Source organism: Lagopus muta, chromosome 13, assembly GCF_023343835.1.
Source record: "Lagopus muta isolate bLagMut1 chromosome 13, bLagMut1 primary, whole genome shotgun sequence".
Classification (NCBI taxonomy): Eukaryota; Metazoa; Chordata; class Aves; order Galliformes; family Phasianidae; genus Lagopus; species Lagopus muta.
In genome coordinates, this window is record NC_064445.1 from 1,351,445 (window position 1) to 1,365,201 (window position 13,757).

A 13,757-nucleotide genomic window follows, 5' to 3' on the forward strand; every position below is an offset into this window, starting at 1 on the left:
TAAAGCACATGTTGAGGATTGCACAAACACTAGGGAAGTCACACGAGGTTATGTTAATCGCTTACATGTGCCTATTATTAGCTGAAAAAGCTGAAAGGAAGGGAGAGACTGAACAAGGCAAGGTTTCATTTTGTGCTTTTCAACAAACACGAGCAAAGATATTCTTTAAATTCCAACATGAGCATGTGATCAGCCCTCAGTGCCAACCTGCTGATGGGGGAATGGGAGAAGGATGTTGTTCCCTCTCCAGGCTTGGGCTCTCCTTCCCTCCCCAGCACCAGCAGTGGATCTGCTCCCATCTGCACTGTGATTGCATGGCCGGGCTGCGTGTCCCAGGGCCGCGGATGGGGCGAGGGCAGCCCTCAGGAAGCCTGCAGGAAGACCTCGAGTGCTGCACCCAGAGCTGCCCATTGTCCCACTGAACAGGGCTCCAGCACAGCTCCGACCGCCCTCACATGGAGCAACCCTGCAATGCCATCACTGAGATGGGGGACCAAGGGCACATCCCCATCATTGGGCACAACCCTCCCCAGTGCCAGCGCAGGGATGGCGGCGGTGTCCTGAGATCACACCAACATTGAGCGTAACGCTGCTCCCCCAGCGCCCAGCTCTGCACCAGCCGTGGCCGTGCTCACTTTGAGCAATCCCAGCAACTTAGCCCTTATGACAAATCCATCACCCAGAAAGCAAACAGCATTTGGCATGAGCTGCAGCTGCGTGGTCGGCTGTGGGAAGCGTTTTCCAGCTCTGCCCAAACATTTGTGTTTCTGCTCTCTTGCACGTTTCCATCCGCCTTCCAGTCACCCTGTGAAAATATGAATTCCTCTTCTAAGCAGATAATTAACTAACCCTGAGCAGCTGCAAGGTATCAAGCATGGCAACAGACACCCAACCCAGCAGTTCTTACAGCCAGATGAATAACATTACTGCTTCCTACCAAAGCCTTTCCTCAACACTGAGCTAAAAAAAAAAAAAAAACACCAGGCAAACAAAAATAAACCTGGCAGTGTCCATTTGCTCTTTTCCTATATGGTTTTATTGTGCAGTGTAACTTGACAGAGCAGAGCCAGGCGATGGCTGAGGCCATTATGGGAGCCTGATTTGATGCCCAGAACCCGTTCAATGGGGTTTGGACTTCACCTCGTGATCCATCAGGACTTCATTCTGTGTTCCTACAGTGCGCACTGTCCTGTGTGTGCCCTACAGCCAGGGCCCAAAAATGGGCAGAGAGAGCATCTTTGCTCTAGCTGCATCTCCTCTGCTCTGACACACAGAATGCTGAGGCAGTGGCCACCCCAGCCAGGTAGCAGGCAGTGCACAGATTAATTATTATTAGTATGGAAAACCTATGGTGTCAGAGATGAATCTGAGCCACCCACAGGCACTGCTGTGCCTATTGCTGTGCTGAAGCCCCAGCCTGTGCCTCACACCTTGCTGTTCACTCTGTGCAGTTCCAGGTCCGTGTGAGATAGAACACTGCAAGCATCCCCAGGCTGCCTCTACAGTCATCTCAAGGCCATAAAACAATGTTGAGTGTCCTCCAAGCTTACAGCATTGCATGCCACACTCAGGCTATGTCTCTAATTCTTTTCATTTTTACCTGCCTGCTCATGGCTCCAGCTGCCTTTCCAGAAGCCCAGTTTGCTCAGCTTTAGGAAAAATCTCTCTCAGCTTTCCACCAGGTTCACGGAGAGGCAGCAGCTCAGCCCCACAGCCAGCAGCTTAATTGGCTCCCCTGGAAAATGGAAAAAGTCAATATAATTGTCCTGACCTAACAGAGTGCCTGCCTGCTAATTAGAACCTCCCTAAAGAACTGCTCAGACACCAGAGCAGTGCTGCTGCCCTTCTGGCAAAGCTGAGCATCCCAGTGCTGAGCCGTGGGTGCTGGGGTCTGGGAAACCCAATGGGCAGAGAAGTGCCCTGCAGCTCTCACACCAGACTTCTGTTCTGTAAAAACCCCCCTTGTGAATGACATCTCCCTGCCGTCCATGGCAGAGGGGCTGCCTCTATGGCACACTGCAGCTGTGGGTTATTTCCCCCCCAGTGACCCACAGAGCTGCTGGGGGCTGACATGCTGATAGGGGGCTTTAAAGCTGTGCCAAGCTCTCTGCTTTCTCTAATATGGAGAGCCAGCAAAAAGGAGAAAAAACTGGTGAGAAGGGCTGAGTGTACCTGAAAATCCAGCTCAGCGAGTTCTCTTCCCCCCCTCTGTGCTCCGTAATGGAGTTTGAATCTGGAGGTATCAAATTCACAGCAGCTTCCACGTTCAATGAGGACCGAAGCAGCAGAGCCTGAACAAGATCTCATTGACGGCACAGCCTCAGTGCCTGTGTGAGCAGCACGTCCGCCTCCACAAGCAGCACATTCATGGTGGCATTGGCCACCAGGTCCCCGTGCTCCACTGCAATGCTCTGTGGATGTGCTGTGGGCTCCTTTCATCCCCGGGGTCGGGGCTATTTTGGAGCCTGGGGGCTGACACAGGGCTCGCTGTGCTCAGGTCCTGCTGAGACACCTCAGTGCTGCGGCTCAGAGGGCTCAGAATAGATGCAGCTCAGGAAATCCTCCCGGGTACATTAGCAACAAGAACCCCAAATGAATCAGAGCAATGCTGAGCGCTCCGCAGACCTAACAAAACCCTCAGGACGTGGCAGGCAGAGCCAGGTTCCTGCCTGTCCCTAGCTGAGCAAAGCTCACACGCAGGTCACAGCCCTGGGAGCTGTGCTGAGCAGATTTCACTGTCTCTGTGTCCCTTTGATGATGGATTTTTTGCATTATCTGTGCTGGTGTGGGGCAGCAGTGCTGTGGGAGAGCCGGATGGTGATCCCTGCAGCAATCCCTGTTTCCTCCTGCTCCTTCCCTGCAAGCTGCTCCCTGGGGCAGGAGGGAGCAGACACTTTCCTTCCTTCCTGACCTCACACCTCCCTGCAGAGGGGGGATGCAGACTGAGCACAGAGCAGCCTGCATCCCACTGCCTGTGCCACTCAGTGCCGAGCTTTGCTCTCTGGATGCATTTCTGCTGAGCTCCAGCCCTGGCAGGCTCTGTGCCTGCTGCTGCTCCACCTGTGGCTCCAGCAGCAAAGGATGGCTGCGTGCAAGCCCTGCCAGGAGCACAGGTGGAGGTTTTCCAGCCAAGCTGATGCCATCCTTCAGGGCCCGGCTCCAAGGAGAAAAGAGATCCTGCAGTGCTTCGTGCACACAAACAGCTCCAGGACCAAAACAAATGAGTGTTTAATGCAGCCTGCTATCAGCTAGCCCCCACGTTTCAAATCTCTTTTGCTCTGTGCTATAAAGGCACATTATGATGGATAGCTTCCAAATCCCATTCTGATATTTTCTCCCAACCATACCCAGGAATCCATTTGGCACTGAAGAATCCTTTGAAAGCAGGCAATAAGTAAAGCCCCTGAGATAGATAAACTCTTTACAAAGACTCAAGACAGTTTTGCAAGCCCTGCAACCTGCTGCTTATCATTCTGTGCACTATGCAGAGCAGCATCTTATGGGGAAAGTGCTGTTCTTCCTGGTGCAAAAATTGTGCAGACAACCAAAACAGTGTGTTTCCTCACTCCTTGTGCAGTCTGGATTGACTCTACTGCTCTATTCACACCTACCTATGTTTAAACCACAAGATAAGAGGTAAATCCTAAGTGCCAAAGAGTGCAAAATGAAATTTCTTTGCAAAAGCAGCTTGTGCAAACCAACAAAACGGTCCCAAAATGCTGCCTGTGCCCACGCAGCCATGACAGCAGCTTTACAGGAATACCTTGACTCATTACTTACTGAAGAGCTCCTGTTGTACCTGATATTCTTTCTGCAAGGACCTGATGATGGAAATTGCAATAGCCATGGCTCACTGTGCTTTGCAGGGCTCCCAGGTCCCCTCCCAGTGATGGCTCAGTGCAGCCATGGGGGTGTGCTTAGCAAAAACACCCACCAGTGTTGGAGACGTGCAGCTGGCTAATCTATACATAGGAAAACAAATAACCCCGAGCTTTGATTGTTCAAGTTCACAGCAGAGATTACTTACCTTGGCAGATACATATTCAAGACATACGGCTTGTAATTCCTCAGCCAGTGCTAAGCAAAACCATGTGTTCTGCTAAAATAAGGGGAAAGTTTAACTCTGACATTGCAAAGACAGAGTGACTGTCATACACGTGTTCATGGCACAACTAAAACAAGGAGGGTCACCAACAGGAGAGCAAAGCTTCTGCAGTGGTGAGAAGCTGGGGTGCTTCCCACAGCTCCACGTTCTCCAGCGTTCCCCAGATGCAGCCAGCGCCATTTGGGCTCCTTATCCCTTCTCTCTCTGGGAGGTGAGCTGCAGGGGTTGCATACCTCCCTCCTGCACAGCTTGAAGCACACAGCCAACACACAGAGAGCTCTGCTGCCCCTGAGGGCTCAGAGGATGAGGAAAGCAGAACCTTGAAGTTCACTCTCACTCCACCCTCGTGCAACCCAACCCACCCCAATCCCAGCAGTCACCCCATGCACTGGATAAGTTTTCTCCCGTCATCAGAAGGAGAATCTTTCTCTCCTTCTCCAAACAAAGGACCATTACTGTAAACAGTTGTAGAGCTGCTGCAGTCACCGCTTTCCACCCAGAAGGGCCTCTCCTCTGGCTCATTTCCCATGCCTGGCACTTTTTTGGTGCTGCAGAAAGCTTAGATTGAACGGCCATTTGCCAACACAGCCCTCATTGAAAGACAGCATAGTCAAAAGAATAACTAAAATCACATTAGAAAGAGATTGGGAAGCAAAAGGCTGGGCTGGCCTCACTCAGTTGGGGCAGCTTGAAAGCACTCCTGGGCTCAGAGGTGCAGCCATCAGCATGACAAATTAGCAGGAGCTGAGTCTGAGTGCAAAGAACCAAGGTGATGGAAACAAAAGAAAGGAGGCAATGGTTTTCTATCCCTCACATTGCAAACAGATGTCCCAGCAGTGCTGGAGCAGGGCACCCTAGCCAAAAAGGTGAGGTCATGCTTCTCAGGGGATGGCTGGAAATCAGGCACTGATCCGAGGTGAGGCAGCGAGGGCAGCTTGAACCAGCAGGCTGCAATGAGAATGGAGATGAGCAACTTGAGGGCAGCTCAGAAGGATCTGGGAGATGGGAGGAGGTGGTTTGGGAAGGGAAGAGAAAGAAAAAAAAAGGAAAGGAAAAATGCTTACAGAATAGGTATAACAAAAACTCAACAGAAAGGGAGTGACTGGCAATGATTCCTGTTCAGAACAGCGTTGGTGGGATTAAAGCGGTGCTCAAGGAGGCTCTGCTCCTTTTCAGATGGCTCTGGAAGAGCTGCACTCAGTGAAAGCGATGGTGGTGAGCCCTTTAAATGGGGAACTTGGAGTGTAACCTCTGCTATTTAAAGACGTGCCAGCACCAGGACAAATATAGCACCCACTGGTCACTGTGCGAGAAATCACTGTGAATTCCCACGAGAATGCTGTGTCACAAGGCCACCAGAGCCCTGCTGTGGCACACAGCAATACACAGCAGCACCCAGCACTGGATGCTCAGTCCCACTCTGTCGCCCTGCTGGGATGGGGCATCTGCAAGCTGTGTGCCACGTGCGGCTGTCAGCGTGCTGCATGAGTTGGGATGACAGCCTCAAGATCCTGAGCAGATTCCATGGATTCTAAGCTCATTTTGTCTCCCTGAATTGCTCCAGTGCTTCCCTCTGGGCATGTTGTAATGCAGAACAGAGCCAGGCCCTGCAGAGGAGTTTGGAAGCTGGGCCATTTGGAATCACGAGGTTAATAAAAGCCATTTACAAGAAGTACCAAAAGTACCGAGCAAGCTGGTGGGCTGTGAGCGCATCATTTGCTACCTGGATTCCCTGAAAACTCACCCTGGCTTTCCTTTTGCTGAACACCACACCTGTAGCCCTGACCAAGGAAGGGTATGCACTAAACCAGGAGCTGATTGAACTCAGAGCACCCACAGAGATGGGTGAAGTGGCAGGGAACACTCAGCCTGAATGGCCATGCTGGTGTCAACAAGTCAACAGAGAACAAGCTAAAGAAAAAAGTCATTGCTCTGTTGGTGCTGCTTTCCCCTGGGAAAACAATGTTTTTAAGTGTTTCTTTCCCTCTGATAACAAAGGGAAGCGTTACACTGGGATTTCCATCCTTATCAGGGTGCTCCTTGGCAGGGTGGCCATTCCCAGCCATGGCCAGCTGCCTCTCACACTCCTCCTCCCAGCAGCACACACACTATAGGATAAGAAGAATTTTTTCAGTCTGTTCTCTTTCTTTTTTTCCCCCTAGATGCTCTTTCTTCAACCCAACAGCACCACAGGAATGCCTATACCCTCCAAAGCACATCTGTTCACCTCATCAAGGGCACACGGCGATTGAGGAACTGCAAATTATTACAGAAAGTCATCACCCATGGAATGATGCTGAAGTGCCCCACAGCAGCCACGCTCCCAGGGCTGAACGTTCATCACCTCTGAATGTGCTCCCCATGCAGTGCTGTGCCCTCCAACCCTGTGCACGGCACGGTGACACCTGCATTCTCCATCCCATGGCCCGTTGGCAGCAGCAGAGCAGTGCCCAGGTGTCTCACACAGCCAGCCCACAACTCAGGCACCCCAAGGAAGCCCTCCAAAACCATCTGCCGTTATCTGCTGGCAGCACCCAGCTTTGTTCTGAACCACAGCGCTGGTTATGAAGTCTGGCAAGGAGACCACGCTGAGATGCGCGCCCTGAGCTGCCCGTATCTGCAGGAAGTGGTGGTTCAGAGCCCTGTCCTTTGGGCTGGTCTGTATTGCTGCACCCACCCAAGCTGCACGCTGTGTCCTCTACCAGTGACAGGCTGCTAGGACAATCCAACGTGTCCCTGGGTGCCAGGTGTTTGCACTGCAGTGAGAGCAATGCTTGGCCCATTCACTGCCTCTCTCCATGAAAAGTTGTCCCGATTCCCCTCCTGGGGACACGCAGCTCACCCTTCATTCATTCCATCCCATCACAGTTGGTGTGGATACGAACATTGGGTTGTGGGCTAACGCCAGTGAGACTTGTTTGTAATTTCAGGCCAAATTTCCTGCCTGAATGCTGGAGGAGAGACCTCTCCCTGCATCAGGGAAACCCCCAGGTTCTCCTCTTGCACTGAATTACCACAAGATACTTCTAGATTAAGAAGAAAGGAAGTTGTCTGATGCTTATCTGGTCAAACCCAACGTTACTTTTACATTGTTTCAGCACAGATGTACAGAGCAGTTCATGGAATTACAAAATATAAAGATCATGGGCAAAACAAAGAAATAAAAGAGTGTTAGAAAGAACCTGGGAAGGGCAATGGCTGCATTTTGGGCGGCAGTTGGGTGTTCATGTGCTCCCTGCTGTTGCTGTAGGCAGTGCAGGATGACAGAGCACAGCACAGAGGGCTTCTGCATTCTGGAAACTGATGTAGGACAAGACAATAAGAGATCAGCCTAATTCAACACTCCCATCTTCAGCTGTAAATGCAGTTACTTCCAAAGTGAATCCCAGGCTTTGCTTCATTTTCACACTGGTATATGGGCAACACAGCCAGACCTTGATATCTATATCAGGATCTCCCCATTTTCCTGCTCTGCTACACATGACCCTACTTGCATCAGGAACACAGCTGTTGTTTGGAGTCTCCAATGAAAGAAACCCTGGGAACACCTTTTGCTGGTAGAAAAATGCTTCAGGAAAACATTGCCCTACTGCAGGACATTGAAGACGTCATTTTCTCCCCTCTGAAATCACTTTGCAATCAGATAAACAAACACAGCACTACCAAAATAGCTTCCATGAGTCACAAAAATTATCAAGACCATCAAACAAGGGCATTACCACTACAGCTTGTGGTATATTCCCCGTGATAGCCATTGTGCAGAGCCTTTTAGAGTGAACAATTAAAACCCAACCGGCCAGCCTTGAAGGCTGCTTTGTTAAGAGCTTAATTGCAATCAGATTGACGGGGTGCCAAAGGGCTACCAACAATAGGCTGCTGGAGAGGAGGAGGTAAGTGCTGGTGCAACACGGATAACACTGCTTTGGCTTGCATGACACTGCTGGGCTGTGTGTGCAGCAGCAAAGCAGCCGCCTTGCTGCAATTAGCTCTGTTAATAGGCTTTGCTGGCAGTGCTTGGGGCTGAAACACAATGCAGCAGCACTTCTCAGCATTCCCTGTGCTGAGATACCCCTAAAGGGTCCCCCTCTGCCATGGGTGTGAGGGAAGCCCCCCAGCTATCCCAGCTGTTAGGTATCACCAAGGAAAAGCAGAAATATTTAATTTCCCATCTCTTCCAGCATATTTCTAGCAAGTCCAGTGTGCCATCAATAGGTGTGCCACCAATAGGTGTGAAGAGGTTAGGCTAAGTAGGATTATTACAGTGGAAAGATGATAAATGAAAATGCTTACCAATGTTGTAGGCTCACAGTAAACTCTACAAGGAATGACCTCCAGAAGAGATCCTTCCCTACTGGCAGTCAGCTCTTAAATGGGGTCTAGGAGAGGTGCAGCCAGGTTCCACCCCTTCCAGTAGCACAGAATTGCCTTCACCTGTGCTCCCAGGACTGACTCATGGCTCGCCCCAGGTGCTCAATCCGAGGTTCAGGCCGTGATCTACAGTTCCCACACACCCTCTGATAGCAGCCATGCTGCTGCATGCTGTGGTGCTGTATGTGACTCTCCAGATCTCCATGGATCGTACCCATAGAGCTCTGTTTCTGCTCTCTGTGGATGATGCAGCTGTGCAGGTGGCATTTCCCAGTCTCTGGGTCAGGGGGATCCTGATGGGGCCGTGAGCAGTGGGACACCCAATCCCCCCTTTGCAGCACAGCCCAAATTGTCCCGTAGCACCAAAGTCCCGTAGCACCGAAGTACCACTGCGCACAGAGTGGGATCCCAAAGATGCGACGGGAGATCACTGTGCCACGGGATTACGAGGGCAGCAGCCGCCCTCTAGAGGGAGCAGGACCGGGATTGATAGAAACTCCTTAAGGGAATGCGCAGAGAAGGCTTCCTCTCGGGGTCGACAGCCTGTGCAGCACGGCAATCCGCAGCCTCCCCGTATGGAACGACCCCTACAAAGCCCTGCATCAAAAAGCACCGTGTGAGGACGTTGCTAGCAATAGCAGCGCTCCGCTCCCTGCCTATTGCAAACCGTGCTGCAGTGCTGAAGGATTGCTGTCCGAATGCACGTGATGGTATCGCCCAGCATCCGTCCTGCAGCCCGGTGCATCCCTCGGGAGCCTCGGTGCAGCCTCACAGTGTGCATTGTTACAGCACGCTTCCTGACATTCAGCTTCTTCCTTCTATTCACGGCTGCAGAATGGTGAGCTCCTGCCCGGCTGTGCCTTCGATTGTTTGAGGTCCTCCCAGCTCCATCCAAACTGAGGTTTTATCGCCAGCTCCTCGTGTCCCTGTGGCACAGGGGATAAGATTTTGGCATTGCTGGTGCCCCTCGTCCAAACAGCAGCGTATCCGTTTGTTGGAGTCACAGCACGCAGAGCTGACAGCCAGTTCCCTGAACTGTGCAAAGAGAACCATCCAGACCCCACACTGCAGCAGGACGGAATCTGTGCCCGAGCTCAGCCTGCAGGAGAGGCTCCCTGGGTGTTTCTCTCCCACCTGGAGCAGCTCTCATGTGCCAAACCTCTGCTGGATGCGGCTCCTGAAGGGAGATTTCATGCACAAGGGTTGGTCACACGCAACTGGAAACTGCTTTGTGCAACGGGGAAAAATGAGTAATGAGTCTGCAAAATGAATGCATTGACAAGAAAAGGCTCTGAAAGGCTCTGAAGCTGCTGGGACACACTTGGAAGAGCCCCATTGAGCTACTGGGAAACACAGAGAGCAAAGAGGAAGATACCACCCAAAAGAGCTGTACTCTCCTGGCTTAGTGGGGATGCCAATGAGAAGGAAAACAAAGGGTTATGGGGAAGATGTCTGGTTTGGGGAGACATGCAGGCTCGGGGAAATGGTGCTGCCAGAGGTCTCTGTGTGACCCAGTCAACATTATGGATTTTGGTTTACTTTCCTTCTCTGTGGATTCCGTTTCACTTTTTTACCCAATGAAACACTTTTCAGCAGCTCATGTTCTAATGCCTTCACTTCAAGTTAATTGCACTTAATAAAGGCAGGCCCTCAGGGCTCATGAATGAAAACAGCTGCGCTTTGATAGCTCTGAGAATGAGAGAAATAAATCACAGATTAATCAGTTAATCTGACACTCCTTTGGATGGGAGCAAACCTGAGGCTTGGGGGCTGAGAAGGCTGCCAGCTCCAGGCAGAGGGATCTCTGGATGCTCCAGCACTGCTCTGCCACCAGCAGCACCTGCTCCTGGACGGCTCTGATTTGAGCAAACAATTGGATAGAATCATCCTGATGCTTGTTAGCAAAGCCCTGCTGGATGGGAGAGGTGCTGAGCTCCGAGCAGCAGCGCATTAGCAGGACACAGCTCAGAGACAAAGCCTTCAGACTGCAAGGAAACCCATCCCAATGAGCACTTGCTTTTTTTCTCATCTGCCTGCAGCATTGAAAATGGTTTTCCATGTCCTTCCAAAAGCGTATTTAAAAGCAAATACACAAACAGGATGAGGCTTTGCGCTTCCATTTGATTTTTATAGCCTTCTCATGAAGCTCTTCAGAAAGGATTTCGAATGGAAACGCTGACAAACTATTAAGCATTAGTGAACACTGCAGCATTAGTGAGCTGCTGATGGCTCTGTTAGATGTGCTCAGGAATTTTCCTTCAGCAGAGGCTGTGGTTTCTGCAAAGTGACTTTTTTCCCCCCCGTGTAAATATCAGTATTAATAATTTTTTCCTTTCCTTTCCTTTCCTGGGGACCATCTGAATGAAATTCTCTGTTTGAATGGGGTTGAACCTTTTTCTCTTTCTCAGTCATCCAGATGTTTCCTTTGGGGTCACCCCAGCACTGACATCATTCTGCAGGAGCTGCTGTCCTCAGGCTGCTGCTTCAGAAGGGTGAGATGGTAGGAAGCTGTAAGCCTCACGGCCTGAGCAAATGGTACATCACAGGGATGTGCTGCCTGCGGGCAATGTGTTTTGACCCATCAGATTCTGAAAGCTCAAAGGGCAGATATTTTGGCAGCAGAGGGTTGTTGATTCTGCATTTCCCCAAGCAGGATCCCCCGGTGTGGTGAAGCATCTCATGGAGGGTTCATTCTGAGCACTGCAGGTAACAGCAGGCTGGCCACAGACCCACCCTGCAGCATGGGGGCTCCCCGTGCCACACACCACTGCTGCACACTGTTGTACCCCAACAGACCAACGCCATGCAGCATTCGGCATCCAAGTGACATCTGAGATGGAGAGACAGCAGAGAATGGAAACATCCTGCCAAAGAGCAGAGGAGGAAGAGGAAAAGCAAATGTTCATATCTAGTTTACATTCTAGTGGCCTTTAAATCATAGAATCATAAAATGGCCTGGGTTAGAAGGGACCTCGAGGATCACCAAGCTCTCTTCCCCAGGTACCAACCTCCAGATCACAGAATCACAGAATCACAAGGTTGGAAACGACCTGCAAGATCATCTAGTCCAACCACCCAAGATCTGATGTTTGTCTTTGCTTTCTGCTCTCTGGCTCCTTCTGAGAGCTCAGAAGTGCCCTGCAGCAGAAGTCTTGGCACATTAAAGCACCATTGACTGAAAATGGTCAGTGTGTCCAACAGCATAAGAGATAAGAATCAGTCAGCCAGAAATGCAATATGCTGCTCACCAGGGCTCATTTATTCCCAAAGTTCAGATATTCCTTTCTGGCTCATACCAATAGAAACGTATGCCACAGCCATGGACCACTGACACAACAGAACCAGAAGCATGAGAGAAAGCAAAATACCAGCTGTGCACAAGCAGAAAGTCAGAGGAGTGCAAACACGGGGCAAAACTTCAGCTTCAAGATGCTATGCCAGCTCAGCAGCCACAGTTTCCAACAAGATAACAGTCCTGTCTGCCTTGTTTTCCAAAATAACTGGGGATTATTGGTGTGCTGCCAATGCTGTAAGGAGAGCTCGCCCTATCCCCAGCCTGAGCCCAACGCCCTGGGACCAGGGTGGAGACAACAGTGGAGCAGTGTGGAGAAGGGAGATGAAGAGCCATGCAGTCTGCTCATTGTTTTTCCACGTTAAAGAAAAACACTTCCCTGTAACTTTAACCAAGCAGAGAGGCAGCCACCTCCGTCCTTCATGTTTGGCAAATAGACCTATGCTGAGTGAGGGCACTTGGTTGGGAGTGTTTGTGCTTGATTCATTTTAAAAGATACATCCAGATTACACGCACAGCACAGCGTTTGGTCTGTTTGCTCTGGTGTGGCAGAGAGGCTGAAGGCGTGCATTGCTCTGTGATGGGGATGGGGGCAGGAATGCATGGCTCTGGAGACATTATTTTTCTCTTCACATTCCAGAAGGGAATTTTTAGTATCGTTATTTTTAATGATCTTTTGAGGCTGAAGAGGAACACTGTGGGTCAGCCTACAGGCACAACTGCCTGGCTCCTCGTTTGGGCTGCAGCTGGCAGAAAAAGGTGCTCCGTTTTCATGAAAGAAACCCCAAATCCACAAAAGCAAGCAAGAGGTGACTGGAGCACCTGCTGGTTAAAGATGCTGTGAAATCCAACGGCAACCCTGGGTGGAGTGGGTTGGAATCACTGCAGCAGGCAGAAGGACGATCGCCATGAAGGACAGAAATACCCACCCCAATCTCCTGTTGAGTGAGAGGTACGTTATCAGGAGGAGCCCCTGAGAGCCCTTGAAGTTCACAACAGCTGAAGACTTTTGTTAGGTGTGTTTAATTAAACCAGTACCCCTAGAGAGAAAGCAAACACCCCGGACAGGTACAGTTCAACTCGCTTCAATTCCACCAGCATCCACTGTTGGCACAATGGCCACGTTTTGGCCAAATACTGCTTGAAGCACAAAGGTTTTGTTTCATGGTTTATCCTGTGTTTATCCGAGGGTATTCTGGCACTCTTTCAGCTTCTGCAGAACTACAGCAAGCCTAATGGCTCTGCCCAGGACTGGTCCCTCAATCCACAAAGGGTTTCAATGTGCTCATTCTGCATCACGGCGCAGCACACCCAGCCTCAAACCATCCAAGCCACACTTCTTCCCCTAAACAGAGGGATTTCAAACGCAGACGTGTTGTTTAAGCAGTCCCCACTGAGAGCACTCACACCCACATAAGAATGGGTTCCAGGGGCTGCAAAACTGCTGCATTATACCCGAGCAATCAGGCTTGCCCTGAAAGCAGGAAAATGCCCACAAGCCATAAAAGGCCAAAGCTGACTGCTGCTCACAAGTTGCCATTAGTTTTAGGAAGGATGGGGGAAAGTTGGCAATACTCGAATCAGAAGGGAAAGGCACAGCCCAGCCTGCTCCTCCAAGGGGCCCCCGGCTGCCAGCCCAGCACACAGCCTGCTCACTCTGGTGGGCTCTGCACCCCAACCCCCCCAGCCCCTACATCCACCCTTACATTCTCACTGACGCACAGCGATGGCTGATGCCTTCGGCCTCCCTTTGCAATATACCCAGATCATCTCTCATCTCATCCAAAAAAAAAAAAAAAAGAAGGAAAAATGGAGGAAAAATGGAGGAAAAATGGAGGAAAAATGCCCCTTTGACCACGAGGGGTAGGAAACATCTGCACCTCCAGCGTTTTCAGCTGAAATCCACGCTCGCCTTTTACGGTCTCTGCAGCACCGTGACCCCTCGGAGGACCTCGGAGGTTTGCAGGCTGCAGGGAGGCTGTTACATGAGAT

At 50.8% G+C, this 13,757-nt stretch overlaps 1 long non-coding RNA gene across 1 annotated transcript; it reads right to left on the bottom strand.

Annotated features, from left to right (window-relative positions):
* Positions 1-380: 380 nt before the first annotated feature.
* LOC125699637 (uncharacterized) lies at positions 381-8,524 on the bottom strand. Its single transcript, XR_007379637.1, has 4 exons — positions 8,396-8,524; positions 4,028-4,099; positions 1,601-1,735; positions 381-805 (listed from the first exon to the last, which is right to left on the bottom strand). It is a non-coding gene; the product is annotated as an uncharacterized LOC125699637 (long non-coding RNA).
* Positions 8,525-13,757: the final 5,233 nt, after the last annotated feature.